This window comes from Apteryx rowi, unplaced genomic scaffold, assembly GCF_003343035.1.
Source record: "Apteryx rowi isolate R43461 unplaced genomic scaffold, aptRow1 scaffold_108, whole genome shotgun sequence".
Classification (NCBI taxonomy): domain Eukaryota; kingdom Metazoa; phylum Chordata; class Aves; order Apterygiformes; family Apterygidae; genus Apteryx; species Apteryx rowi.
In genome coordinates, this window is record NW_020447286.1 from 1,793,283 (window position 1) to 1,808,910 (window position 15,628).

The 15,628-nt window shown below is 38.8% G+C and overlaps 1 protein-coding gene across 1 annotated transcript in view; it reads left to right on the forward strand.

Moving 5' to 3' along the window:
• PCLO (piccolo presynaptic cytomatrix protein) overlaps positions 1–15,628 on the forward strand; it is a 371,358-nt gene that overhangs the window by 242,921 nt on the left and 112,809 nt on the right. The gene's annotated exons all lie outside the window — the stretch shown is intronic.

Consider the following 15,628-nt stretch of genomic DNA (forward strand, 5'->3'; position numbering starts at 1 on the left):
TTCTGTCACTGAAGGCAGACTTGACTGAATTTTAGCTTTCCCGTTTAAGCTAGTCATCCAGCCTGCTTCAGGAGACAACAGAAAAAGAAGCATCCACAAAAGGGCAATTCATTTCATCCATCACAGACCCCTTTTCAAAAACTGGGAGTGCCTTCCTCATTTAATTGACTTTAAGAGGGCTTCATTAGACTACACATCTCACTTTAGGCAACTAAAGCTAGGTGAAATAAATTCCATTTAGTTGTCATTCTATTTTCTATGATTATTACAAATGTGATAATTCTGTCTAACAATGTAAAAGTTATAGAACTATTTTCTTTTACTTCATATGTGTTAATACAGATGCAGCTACATTATCTATATCTATATCTATTATCTAAGCTATATTTATCTGAGTTCCAAATAGCCATGCATTTTGAAAAATTGCTTACAATTTATTTCTGTCCATAATCACATACACGGGCTCTTTTTTCTCCAGCCACTTCCTGGTTCCTCTTTTCATATGAATATCTGTATGCATCTGAAATGCCTATTCATCCGTGGACAAAAATATCTTACATTTGTTTCTAATCCATTCAACTGATTATTTTTGTTTCTTAAAAAAAAAAAAGAAGATATACAGAAAAAATAACAAAAGAGAGAAGATAAGCAGAAGGAATAGTTCTCCACAGACAGAATTTAATTCACATAAATTTTCTGAATAACAAACACATAACAGAAATGATGATTAAATCAAATGTACATTGCAGATAGAAAAGCAGAGTAAATCGATTAAAGATTGTATTCACAAAGAATAATTTAAATATGTTGCAGGTGTAACAGAATAGAATTTCACCTGCATTCATGTTTTCCGTGTTGCTTTTTACATTCTTGGTGGTTTCTTTGTCGATATTTCAAGCATATACTTAAAAAGGTATGCATGTCAAGGTTAACTTAAAGTTTAAGTGAAGGTATGATGTATCTTTCCCTATACAATTGACTCTGTCATTCACATTTATTCTGAGTAGTGTCTTACTCATAATAGTGATGAAGTGTTATTTATTGCATGCACCTGTTGAAAGAATCTATCTTAATTTCTTGTCTTTTGAAGCAAGTATTTATTTTGCCTTTATCTGTACAAGAGAGTAGGTCTTTCATAGCTGTGTTGGACTGTGCAGCTTCTCAGTGAAATAGTTTTCATACCAAGCAGGTAAAGAAGAGGACATAGTTGTTCAATATTCCACAGATACTTGCTGTTTAAAGAAAGAGGATGAACAGTTAATGCTTGGAATTATCTCTAGTCTTGTGGTTTCTCTTGTCATGAACTCCTTTGGGAACTAAGGCTTTAAGTTCTTCTCTCACCAGATAGTTATATTCTTAGGAGCGCTCAAGAGAATCTTGGATTTATAATAACCACAGGAGAAATTCACACACAACTGTTTGGTTTCTTTCTGGTCCCATGATGTATTTTGAAGGTTTATTCATATTTTCTAGAAAGATGAATAGGACAGTAAAATATATATTTCTTCTCTGTTTCATTCTCCATCTTGTGATTGGTCATGTTTCTGGTCAGATCTTTATAAAAGTATCCTAGACTTTGGTATGCTGGCATAAATCTGGAGCAAATTCATCAAAATGACTAGACTTAATGTGCAGAATTTTTCCGCAAAAGGTTCCAGAATATGTATTGCTATTGAAGTGTTAAATGTTCCATCAGAGAGAAAAATAGCTTTCTGTAGAACATATCATTACCATAGCATACAGGACAAACACTTCCCCTTACTGTTGTTTACCTTTTAAATCTTGCCATTATATCTGGTTTACTTTTTATGTTATTTTAGATCGTTATCATAGATCTACAATGAATATTTGTCAATTTTACCATTGGATTTTTTTTCCATTAGTTTAGTGGAAATATGACTGATGTGCATTTAATTTCTTCCCTTTGAAATTGCTAAAATCCATGGACTTCTAATGAGGTCTTCACATTCTCACCTTCATCTGTGTATACTGATAATGTTACTGATATTGCTGATATTGTTGTGCCTGAAAATAGAGGCTAGTCTTTCTCTCCTTTTCAGATTACTTGCTGTGTCTCACATCACATACAGAAAACCTTATATGGTCTCTGTCTCTAAAAGATAATTCTTTCATATTAATAATTTGTATAGTAATCCTGAGTCACTTTTTCTGCTGAAATGCTTTGTGACTTCAGCTTAGGGTACATACCTACTCATCAACTAAACATATTCTAATGTCTCGACTCATTAGTCTTTCTAAGAACATGATTCACTAAAAAACAAACAAACAAACAAACAAACAAACAAATTAATTCCTCCAATACTAGAAACATAAAACACTGGGACAGGTCTGAAAATCCTCTCAGTAAAATAAAGAACAAGGATAGATTTACTCTGGTTACGAAGGAAGGGAAAATCCTACCTGTTGTTAGCATGACTGCATCTATTAAGAAATGACACACTTTAAAATATAAATAGCATTCTATTCCTTAGTGAAAGGCAATCCATACAATTTTAGCCTATATAAATAGCTCTGTTAGTGCTGAAAATTTTATTTATAGTTCTGACTGGCAAATACCAGTCTTCTTGGTGCTCTCACCTTGAATTGCTTTCAGATGTCAAAAATATCCCTGATTCATAACTCATTGGCATTACAAAAACTGGAGGTGGAGGACTCATTCCACTGAGCTTGTCAAGTGCAGAGACTTGTGTCGATTTGATAAATGGGTCTGTGCTCCCTCTCATGCTGACAGAGGCATTGCAGTTATCTTCCACCTGGTAAATCTACTAGGGAAATGGGCATCTTATACTGCCAGGATTTTTCAATAACAAAAGAAACTAGAGTAAAGAGCAGAAATAAAATATGAATGTGTGTTACCAACTGTTATAAATTTGCTGGATACCCCAAGCATTCAAGTGCTGTTATTGGACCATGTCCCAGCATTAATCTGGTTAATGCTTTCGAAGACTGTATGTAACATTTTCCCAAACTGACATTCTTTGTTTTCAGGTCCTAAATAAATCCATGTATATTAGTTGACTTAGTTCCATTGATGGTACTTTTGAATATTCTATTGAGGAACTACAAGAATGTTTTGCCACAATGTTTTTAGAGTGAAAAATCTCTTCAATGGATTGCCGAAGAATGAAATGCTTCCTCCATTTCAGTCTTTTTCTGGAGATTCTCTCATTTTTCAGCCAGCTAAAAACTCCCAAGATGCTTACACAGCAGTTAGGATTTAAACCCTAATTAAGACTTTAAATCTGGAAATTGATATAATTGAAGAAAAACTCTGTAGAAACCAACATATTTTTATATACCCATTATATACCCATTTGCTCATTTGGGCACTATAAGGATTCAGATCTTCTGTCTATAATATCTATGTATATATATATACATGTATATCTGTGTGTGATACATGTGTATCTATGTATATATATATGTGTACACACACATATGTATGTCTATATAAATATATGTGTGTCTGTCTATATCTCTCTCTCTATATATATATGTCTCTATATATGTCTGTCTATATATATATGTCCTGTAATTCATAAACTCAATGCTTAATTCAAATCCAGAATTTTAATACTTATTCAAAGGTTTCTGGACAACTTCTGTCTATGAGCACAGTCAGACATTTAGTGCCAGAGCTGTCTAGTCTGGCCTCACTTTTATCACCAGCCATCATTTTTCATACTTGTGCTATGTCCTTCATTGTGCCAGAATGTGTGGTTTTGCATCTGCACAGTAAATCCGGTTAGGGAACTAATCCTGGCGCAAAAGTCATCTTCCTTTATCTGGGTCACCAGTGGCTGTAAATATGACTGGGTCACTGCAGTAGCAGAGGACTGTGCAGGAATAGCAAAGTAGAAAGGTTAGCAATTGCTTACAGTGGTATTGCCACTGGAAAAAAAAAAAAGAAAAAAAAGAAAAAAAAAGAAAGTACAACAGTACTAACTTTAAAAATGTATTTGTTGTTGTCACATGGCTAGCTGGACTACCTCCTGGCCAGGTGGCAACCAAGCTACAAGAAAAGACTGACCCTTAATTGTGAGCGTATTATTAACACGTTGCAATGGAAAGTCTTTCTCAAACTAGCAGAACAGAGTTCATAATTCAGGACCTTTCACTAATAACTATAACCTGCAACTTCTTTCAGACATACAAAGTTGAGCAATGCATATAGTTAATTTTAAGCTTTTGATCAAGAGTGATCATGATAGTAAAAAATAACTTTGGCACACTAGTGCATTTGGTCTGGCTTTCTCCATATCTGAGGGATACCACAATATCAACATTAAAAAAATAAAAATAATAATAATAAAAAAAGCAATCTAACCCATTATTAAACTGGCGATGTCAACTATTCTACTATTCTACTATTCTGGAAGCATCCAGAATAAATATATCTTTTCAGCCTTGTTTAAGCCACCTGGTACAGTTGCCATCTTGACCACAAACTAATTTTTCCAAAGAAACACTGCATTATTTGATATACAGTGTATTCAAATACATGAAGATCTACTCACTGTTCTTTTTTATCATTATTGCTCATTGGTTTTATTTCCTGCGTGCCTTATTCTGAGATCTGGATTACTAACTTTTTCATAGAGCTTCATACTAAAGCACCTAACTCCTTCACATTAGTTGTCTATTTTCATGACAGTCCTGTATTTTCAATAGCTTATTCCTATTTCAGACTGGGAAGATAAAGGCAAGAAAGTCATATATCTTTTAGTTTTGGGAGCCAAATTTGAAATTTGTTAAATATAACTTTCCAGAGAACTGAGCGTAGAGTTAGAAAATTGCTAACAAGAAGAATAAAAATTAATAAGAATTTGTTTACATGCAGAATCAAAATACTGATATGAAGCCTATCCTGACTTCCTCTGATTTCATCCATCGGATTTTGCGTGTCTTGTTTGGTAGTGTCGCGGGACGACCGACTATCTTACAGTCCCGGACCGTGTGGGTTTCGTGTGGCGCGAGGGAGGGGAGGAGGGGGAGAGGAGATTTACTGCATGACTCCACAACTTGTCTCAAAGACCAAAATTTACTACAGAAGCCGCAATGGTACAAAGCAAAAATTCGTATTAACAGAAACTCAGCTCAACTAGAATACTTATTTCTAATGACACTAAAAGTTATGCTAACAGTAACTACTTAGTAAACAGAAAAGGACAGCTAATTTACACTAACTGTAAATACCCAAATGAATGAACTAGGCAAACCAATCCTGGTCGATCTTACCCACGCGTTGCCTCAGCAGCCAAGGTACACTCAATCCCAGGGAAGCAGCTGCGGGAGGGCGTCCCCGTCCCGAGGGGCTCCGCGAGTTGGCAGACCCGCTGTCACCCGCGAAGAGCCCAAGACGGCTCCGGGGCCAACCTCTTTATACCCTTCGGGGGAAGGTGGAGGTGGAGTCGCTAGGCCAGTGGCAGTTCTCTTCACGCAGGCAGGCGCAGGCCCTGGCTCTTGGCTGCTGCAGGCTTCAACTCTCCTCCGTCGTTGTTAGGACCATCGCACCCACAGTCACGGGTTGAGGGGGGGTGACCGAACACCCCCAAGGGCAGGCTTGCTGCCTCGCGCACTCTTCAGCACTGAAGAAAGGAGTTTGAGCGACTGTGAATGACTGCTTGACTCTTGCAGTGGGGGTCCCAAGGAGAGATCCCATAGCTGGGCTAAGAAGGAGTTAATTCCAGTCTGCAATGGGGCCCCAGCAGTGAAAGCAGGGGTTATCTCAGGGTCCTGATACGGAGGAGACAGGCCTGACCACAGCACTTAACACTGCGCCAGCAGTGAGAGGAGGCTTTTGTCTCTCAAGGTCCAGGTGGAGATAGTCCAGGCCACAATTAACACTGCGCCAGCAATGAGAGGAGGCTTTTGTTTCTCAAGGTCCTGGGGCCCAAGCAGGCCTTATCTCAATGTCTTGACATCCTCCCTTTTGGAGTGTAAAACACAGGAATTCAGGCTACTTGTAACTGGCACCAAATGTGTATTGGGGGGGGGGGGGGAAGCTGGAAGCATCCCCCCACAGGTAGGATAGTAGGAAAGGTGGGCTTTCCTGGTCTATGGCTCCTGGTGCAGCCTGTTTCAGAGGCTGGGTCCCTAACCCTTCCAGATGCCTCAGTTTGTTGACTGGGTGTTTTTAGGGAGTTTAAGCCAACAGGCTGACCGAGGAGCTGGGGAACTGGGGAACCAGGGATGTCTTTATTCTAAGTTTTCAATCAACCAGACAAAACGTGTTGCAATGCTTAAGCTAGTTAGCATTCACCAGGATCAAGAGATTCCTCTACTTCCAGGTGTCCTAGCACTTCCAGAGAACCTGTAAAATCTAGAAGTTTACAGTGAACTTGATTTGTCGTGATCTTACTGCCTTTCCTGTCTCCACTCGGCAGCAACCATGACATGGATTAGATTTTTTTTAACTTCTCCAAACCTTTCTGGGTACATATTTATTTTTTATATATATACATCCTTTAAATAATGTTTTCCCAAACTTTAAAATAGTAAAATCATGCCCAGTAAAGAGAAAAAAATAACTCATTATTAAAATTGGAAGAGCAACCCCAGTTTCCATTATATATAAAACATATAAATGTAACATTTTTAGTGTAACATAGAAAGATGCCACCTACCTTATGAATCATAGACCTTCACTGTAGAATTTTAGTATATAAACAGTCTTAGCTAGCAAAGAGACATGCTATTCAATTCAGTTCAGTTGAATCTTGCATTTTATAATTTAATAATTATAATCAGCACAAAGGGACATTCTAAGCTTCTCTACGCTGAAGCTGGCCCAATACTAACGTAAGAAAGACTGCATGGTGTGCACAGAGACAATAAAAGATATTGCCGCCCTGTTTAAGCTGTTAACTGTGGTAGCAGTTCCCCATGCTGTGTGGCCGGTTCCCCTAAAGACTGTGTTTTGAATGGCTAGGTCTTTACTGTGAATGCCATATCTCTCTTCCATTCTGTCTTGGAAAACTGCACAATATGAGAACTTTAAGAGGCCCTCAGGAAATAAAACTGGAGTCTCCCCATTTCCTTATTCCTGTTAATTCACATTTCTTTTTCTTCTTCTTCTATAGAAACTCTCACATATTCTCTGCGTCAGTTTCCTTTTGTAAGAAGGCCTTTGATGTACAGTTCTTTTTATGTGTCTAATGGCCTAATATGAGGCCAAAGAAACATTAGAATCACTCCTCAGGCTGTGATGGCACACAGCTTACTATCTCTTGAAGCCGTGGACCTGTCCAAAGCATCCAAGAGAACACTTCCTTATGGATATTAAGCCAGTACAGGTTGCTCACTGCTTGCCACCATAGAGCTTCCCACACCAAGACTAATACATATTTTATAGAGAGAGATAATATATAGATGAGCAGTGTGTGCCAGGCCGTCATGCAGTGACTGACAAAAGAGATACCTAGACCTGTGGAAGGTGTTTTCTGCCCAGAATAGAGTAAGGTAGGAGAAAGGAAGAAAGCACTATTAGGATTACCTCCATGGACCTTCATACAGCTGCCAAGCTCCCTGCTCTCAGCTCTCTAAAGAAGGAGGCAGACCCCAAAAGCCCTGTTAGAAGCCTTCCTCACCCAGAATGCTCTTCAGCTTTCGCCCATGGTGGATAACTTAGAACTTATGACCTAGTACACTCAAACATCCCGTAGACTCAGGCTTCACAATAAAATAATGTATTCAAATTTCCTTGAAGACAGAGAATTTTCCAGGTGAAGCACCCAGGGTTCATGGGGATCCTCAGCTAGACAGGGCCGAGTGTTACTACCACAGCTCTTCATTATTTCTAGGGCAGGTTGTTAGCTGTACAGAAAACCGTAATAGAGATATAGGGAGGGGAAGAATAGTAAAGAGAAAAGCTGCTAAGTTAAATGGAAGTCTACTACACAAAAACAAGAATCAGTCAGCCACTCTGAACTGTGGCTATATGAGACCTCTGTGTATGAAATTTGAGCCTAGGGGGAGCCAGGAGGTGGAAGCTGATAGACAGCCAACAGGTTTATGGTGCGTGAACAATTCCCTATCCACAATGGCACAGTCTACATACACTGGAAGAAAATATCTTCCAGTATTTATAGTATCTACAATTCTTTCTCTGAGGGGAGCACAAACAAAGCTAATGAGCAGACTGGAGAGGAGCTGGATAATTTGGGGAGCTGCTTAACACACTGCTGTTGTGTAGTATAAGATGAATCTGGGCATAAGTGATGTTAGACAGGGGCTATTGGGATATTAGCATTGCTGTTTAATCTGCAAAGTATTTTCTCAGTTCTTGGCATTGACATCTTTGATTACAAGCAGAATTCTTACTTCTCCAGGTAAAAGTACCCACTAGCCAACTTCCAGAAGCTGTTTCATCTCATCTGTGTGTCAGGGATGTTCTCTTCATGTGTTTCCAGATCATAACTTTCCAGGTTTGCAAGAGCTTGCCATCTTAAAGCATATTATTTACTGGCATAGGAAACACATGATTTATCATATTTTAAGTCCTCTCAGAAGAACAATGGGACATGCAAATGGATTGTTGACCAGTCCATGAAAGGAGCAGAAAGAAGGAATTAAGAATATTTTTTCTGCACCTTCTTCAAATTAGTTTTGGGCTAGTTTGGGTATCACTAAGTGAATAACAAGACCAGACCCGTCAGGGAGCACCAAAGGCTGGCTGCTCCCTAAGGGATGGGGAGCTGGGAGCTGGCAGGGCAGGGCCTCGCTGGCCAGGGCCAGTCCCCCAGGACCTGGGTGAGCAGAGCAGGGCAGACCCAGAGATTGTGGCCAGGTTTAACCAAGAGTCAAGATCACCAGGCAAGTCCTTGGTGATGAGACAGGTCCAAGGCCGGGCTGCGCGGTCACCTGTGGATTGCGGTGGGGGTTGGGGCGGCCTGTGGTCAGGCAGGGGAAGAGCTGTGGCGGGGCTGGAGCCTGGCACCGCTGCAGTGTCGCAGGGCAGCGACTGATGGCCCCGGGTTGGGCTGAAATGGAGGCCTGGGCCTGGGCCTGGGCCTGGGCCTGGGCAGGGAGGTAGGCAGGAACATTACAGCCTGTTGGTGCCCTCAGGGCCCTGACAAGACCCAGCTTCAGAAGATCTCTTTTAAATGGAATGGTATGTGTAATGGCAGTCCATCTTATTAATCTCTTGCCATATCATGGACAGACTTTGGATGTTGCTTGGGAATGGAATGTGGCTGGAATGGTCACGGGCACCTAAATAGTTGGAAAAACAGAAAATAAGCAGTAAGTCCCTATCCTTCCCCTTACTCTTCTTGCCACACGTACCTCTTATCCCTGAGTTATAGAGGGGCTCAAGCCTAACACCGACTGATCTTGATCACCTAAGAGTGGGAAGTGTAATATGCATAGATCTTGATTTTTTAAAGATCGTTGCGAGTGCTGTTTGCAGTTTAGCCAGCTAAAATCAGAAACATTGATCAGGGCATCAAAGCGAAGAGAGATTTCCTAGTTCCTGTCAAGCTAGGGATAGTGAAGAAGCAGTATCCCTTCTTGTATCCCTCTGATAATTAAACTTCTGGCAGAAAGTAGATAGCATGACGAAGTTGGAAGGCGATGAAAAGAAATAAAAAAAAACACGGGAAGGAAAATCTCTCAGAAAACTTTGGATCAGGTCTTGTACGAAAAGAAACAGTCCTCCTGTCCTGCAGGTCCATTTTGCAGTTTGACTGTTTTAATTTATTACTGCATCAGAGGAAACAAAGAATTAACTTTACCTGGTGCTCTTTACCTGAGCATTAATTAGTCTTAGTGATTTATAGTGCTGTCAATGCTTATTCTGTGGGGTTGTAAGACAGAAGAACTTGCTCTCAATGTATCCCTGGGCTACAGGCTCAGGTTTATCTGTCCCAGCAGACGCTGACTTTATCAAAGGAAGTGTGCACAAAATAGCAGACAACTCAGCCCACAGCTGGGCTGAAAGCTTTGCCCTAAAGCTCTTTAGAAAGAATTTAATCTAAACAAACCCCCTAACTGCCCCCAATAAGCTATCAGCTATAAATCTTAACTTGGGTAGTTGTTCTCCTATCATCTGTGTATTTTATTCTTCCTTGTACTTCTTTCAAAGGAGCAATAATTAATAAATGTGGCATGTTTTTCCTAAGTGTGTCTGTGGGCATTCAACATATAAGAAAACAACTGTAAAAATATTTAGAAACTTTTTTTTTTTTTTTGAAGTGAAGGTCTATTCTAAAAGATAAGTTAATAAAAAGGACACCCCAAAAAACTGTATCACTTAAATATTACAATTAACTCTATATCTGTAAGAATGAAGCAAGGAAGGAGAATGCTTTCTCACTCTGTTGTGGCCATTTCATATGCACTCCCAGTGAGAGTGGCCTTGATTCAGTTCTTAATATGATAGGGAGTGAATTGTACTAAGGGTTTAATCTGGCCATTTGTGAAGATATAATGTATTAGACAGAGAGCCGGTTTCTGTAGCACTGTCCACAACCTTACTTACTAAATCTGTTTGGGGTAGTAGAAACATTTAGAAAACAATATTTTTCCCTGCCTCGCAATACAGGGCATCTGATTTATAGAAAATTAGTTTAAATTTATGGTAGCAAACTGATACAACTGGGATTCTGCAAGAATACTTCATTAAAAAACTTCTTATATATCTAAAATATGAGTATTAATGAGCTAAAGCAGGTAGTATCAGTTTACAATCTTTCTGCTCAACAATGTAATTGCTGTTTGTTTAATTCCCCTACAATGCAAATCAACACTGAAGAGAGCTGTAAGAGAGTGACTTGGATCTAGGAGGTAGCTGGAGTAGCTGGTTCATATATAGGCTGAGCTTTCAGTCTCTTTTTCTATGCAATCTAAAGGAAAAAGTAAGAGGTGCCTTACTGGATGCTCTTAGGCTATTTTTTTTAAAGCTGTGAGAAGGAATCATTGGATTAATACATATTAGGATCAGCAAAAATCTGGCCTCTTACACAAGTTACAGATTTTTCACTCCTGCATTTAGTCCTCTTATGCACCAAGTAAACTAGTATAGATCAGATCTTTGTGATCAAGAGCTCTGAAAATGTTTTGAACAGCTAATTGCTGTTGGAAAACAATATTGCTGAAAAAGCCCTGTCATACAGATTGCACAAGAAGAGGATTCTTAATAACAACTGAAGAATTTCATCAAAATATTTCTGTAGCTAATCTATGCTGAGACTTAAATAGATAACTAATTTATAGACAATCAAAATAACCTGGATGCTTCAAACAGAAAGCAGACCCCAGACACAGTCACCAAAAGTTCAAGAGGTGATAAAGAGGAGAACAATTGCAAAAGTCAGGTTTAAATTCTCATCAGGCGGATTATGGCATGAGTTTTAGAGGACCACTGTTACAAATGTCGTTATTGTTGTAAACAGTAACATTCCACCGAGAATACGTTAGAGAGCACTGCTGGGTTTTGCAAAGTATTTACACAGAGCTATACAACTTGCAATTTTCAGACATACTGCTTTTGACAGTCAGTATTCAGGACCTTGATGGTTTGTTCCTGTTAGAAAGAAAATCTAGGTGTTTCTTTGAAAGAGTCCTTGCTGCTTCCAGAGAAGGTGCATTAAGTCCTATTTATCTGAATGCAACAGAAATAGGCAGCGTTCTCGTCAGCCAACCCACACAGCTCTCCCTCTCCGCCCCCACCAGGACCGTATAGCTCTCTGCTCCCACTGGGTGCATATAGGTCATGACCTCTGATATTGGCAGGTATAGCCTATCCACACGGTCCTGCCCATTCTCTCTCATTCTTAGTAGTTCTTGCTGTGCTCTGACACTGTGGATACTATTAAGGTTCATTGTCTCCATAAAAGAGCTTAATTCCTTCTTTCATTATTTTTCATACGATTTTTCTATTCTTGTGTCAGAGACACAGTTGCAGATCAGGCTAACTATATTACATTATAACACTGTATTAAAATCAAATTGATGCAGGTTTGTATCAAGATGCAGTTGTATTTCCTACTTCCGAGCTCCCAGTACACACTGGAAGAAGTGATGAGGGAGAGCTGGGATATTCCTGATGTGGTCAGTACTGGAGAGAAAATGCAAGGTGCTGAGCCATCTCTGTGGGCACCCAGGTGCTTCTCAGCTAAGGATACGGTTTTAGTTACTGTGCCCAGGATGTTCAGGGACAAAGCTACAGCTTTTGTCAAACAAAGTCTGTCTGTCTGGGAACTGGGAGATCACACTCTCTAGATCATGTTGTACCTGATACACTAGCAAATAACAAAAGCAGAGGGACACATCGATACTGTGCCTGGCCCACTGCCCAGCAGTTATTTACTCTGGGTGCTAAATGGTGGTTGAATTTCGACTTGAAGCATCAGCAAGGGATGCCTCTATAGCTCTGCCTCTTGTCTTCTGTTCTCATGGACAGGTTTCTGTGCAGAGGATTTTCAAAGAAACCAAATGATTCCAAATTTAAATCCCTAGGCACCTAAACAAATTCAGATGCTAGATGCCCAGTTTAGGCATGGTTCAGCACATCTTGTCAAACAAAACCAGGATATGTTGTTCGCTTTTTTAAAGAGAACAACATATATGTAGCCTCATATACATGTACATTCAAAGAAGAAAGTTTTTTCACAGAGTGAAAAAGGCTTTTTTTTTTCTTTTAATAAACACTGGACTGTGTTGTTCAAGAATGGCTTAAACCAGGAAGCTAAAAATGCCATAATTCTGTTTCCTATTGTGCTGGCTGTTTGGGGCCAAAATTAGCAGACTGGAAAACATCAGGTTTAATGTGATTTTAGTGTGAAAAACAATTTCAGTGACATCCGCCTCATCTGAGGACCAGCTTGGAGTGCAGATGAAATATCGCTATGTCCTCAAGGACAATTTAACCTGCTGTTGAATTCCAAAAAGTGCATTAAAACAGCTTATATCTACCTGTAATGATTTTTAGCTTCAATCATTTTTTTGAACTCTGGATTTCCAGGATTATTAGGCCAGCATTCAAGTCTAGAGTCTTGGCACTTCACAGAATGCTATATTTTTGTAAAACATAGTCAGGACTCGAGACCTGAGCTGAATGGTCTCCTGATCAAGTGTCGTTCTACTGCAAGGCAGACAGACAAATAGCCCCTGTTATTGAATATTTCAGAGACAGTGTGTTAGCTCTTTGCAAGACACCCTTCCCAGAAGTTGGAGGCTTGCAAATAGTGTGTTCTTCCCTGCCAATGAATCCTGGTGCTGCAGCAAGCTGACTTTCTTTAGGCCTGTTATTTTAAAATATTTTGTAGATAGCTGTATACGCCTTGATTCTTCTAAGACTAAGGAGGACTTATCAGCAATTTACTATGAAGAAAGAATGACTCCGGAAAGTGGACTGTCTCAGAGTAGAACATTATCTGTCATTTAGATGGACTTAGCACATGATAATATGTAAGACTTGGACACAGATCTGGAATGCTTAGTCATAGAGTTTTGATTCAGTTGTTTTAAGAAGTGGCATGATCACATAGATAAAGTCCGTGGTTTTGGTAGGTATGGGGTGACAGAGGGAGAAGAAATGGACAAAACCAAGATATTTTCTAAATTGCTGATATTAAATCAACCAGTCTCTGGAGTTGCTTAGGAAAACAAACAAACAAACAAAAACAACAACAACAACAACAACAACAACAAAAACCCAAACCTGTTTGAGCAAGTTATTCCAGAACTTTTTCAGGATTTTTTAAACTTTTTCTGAAGCATCTATTATCAATTGCTTTCAGAGGAGATGCTGGACTAGGCTGTAGTGTGCTCCAATCTGATCTGGTGTGACTGTTTTTCTTATTCAGTTGGAATGGCGAAAGAATATAAAGAATGAAAAGTAATTTTCTGTAATCAGTTGATATAGTACATAATAAAATAGGAATATTATGTACATTAATAGAGAAAATGAATGTTTTAATAGTCAGATTAAAGAAAGAAAAATTATATGAGCACTCTCAGAAAACTACATTAAGACTCTTTCAAATTGCTTGAAGCATGTTCTAGTCCAAAATCTAATTAGATCATCCATAAAGTATGGCTGGGAAAATCTGGTATGGGAATCTTCAGGTTTCTTTGAGACAAAAGGAGAGTGTGATTATATCATTTGATAGAAGACAGAGCAAAATGTTCTTGATTAAAATCATTACTCTTCATCCAGACATCATTTTGATTATTGTACATATTTGAGGTTTACGATGTGAAATTAGACAGTTGCTACAACTTCACATTCTTAGATCCCTATGGAGGGGTTGAAAAAACACTTGAAGTATAACTGTAATGACTGAAATTGAGGAAATTGTGTTGCAAAGTATCTAAATTATTAGTGACTAAAGTTAGAAATGGAGCAAAAAGTGAGCACCAAATCTTATTTTCATTCCACATTATAACAAAACAATGACCTTTTGAAAAATGCCATTAAAATTAACAGAACTAGATCTCTGGGTTCTCTTTAAACCTTGGTGCATGTAACTGGTAACATGCCTTTTCCAACTGTGAACTGTTTCGAATTCTAAAATATCTGCTGCAAAATGATGCCCAAATATTTTTTGTCTGAAAAATAGGGATGTCTGCTATGCTGTTTTGTTTTACAGATCCTAAAATTTATGAGCCTAAACTTGTTGAAATCTGTAATATTTCTCCTTGTCTGCAATAGGAGTTTGCATCGGATCCTAAATGAATATAAAACTTTTTGATATCTCTATAAATATAGTAGCAAACAGAATTCTGTTCAACTCTGGAGGTTATGGTGCAGTTAAAAACTGCTGAAATTACATTATAGATACATTAATATTTTCTTTGAACATTCTAGGTAACTTTTCACACTGCTTTTAGTTAGGTACTTGAATCTCATTATTTCTGGAAAAATGCAAGCAGTTGCTGGATTTGGATGTTGAGGGGGTACAGTAATAACTGTGATTATAAAATACAAGGCTTTACAGACAATTACATTAGACTCAGATTGTGAGATAGTAATAATCTTATTATAATAGCCATTTGCTTTTGATATTGGAAATCAAATTTCATGAATGATACATGGTACAATAAGTGTTTTTAAGTCAGCATGTCTCCTTTTCTTGGGTATAACACTGGAAACAGATTGGTATTTAAAAATAGAAAAAAAAAAGCTTAAGGCAAAAAGAATTCAGACTGCTGAACTTGGGGTCTGGCAATTGTGGGCAAATAGCACCTCAGTTCTCCAGCTCTGAGCTCTAGTTAAGCCTCTGAAAAGACATAATGTATATTTAGTGGTTCACACTGCATTTGAAATATGTAGATTTTAAGAATACTTCCAGATCATCACATATGGTTGTAGCTGCTCCTGAGTGCTTTTATATAAAAACTTAGTGGTTCAGTATTTGCCAGAGGAATGAGAAACCTTTTGTTCTGGGCCTTTCTTGATGCAACAGATGTTGAACCATTCAGATAATCACAGAATCACAGAATGGTTGAAGTTGGAAGGGACCTCTGGAGATCATCTAGTCCAACTACCCTGCGCCAGCAGGGTCACCTAGAGCACATTGTACAGGATCGCGTCCAGGTGGGTTTTGAATATCTCCAGAGAAGGAGACTCCACAACCTCTCTGGGCAACCTGTTCCAGTGCTC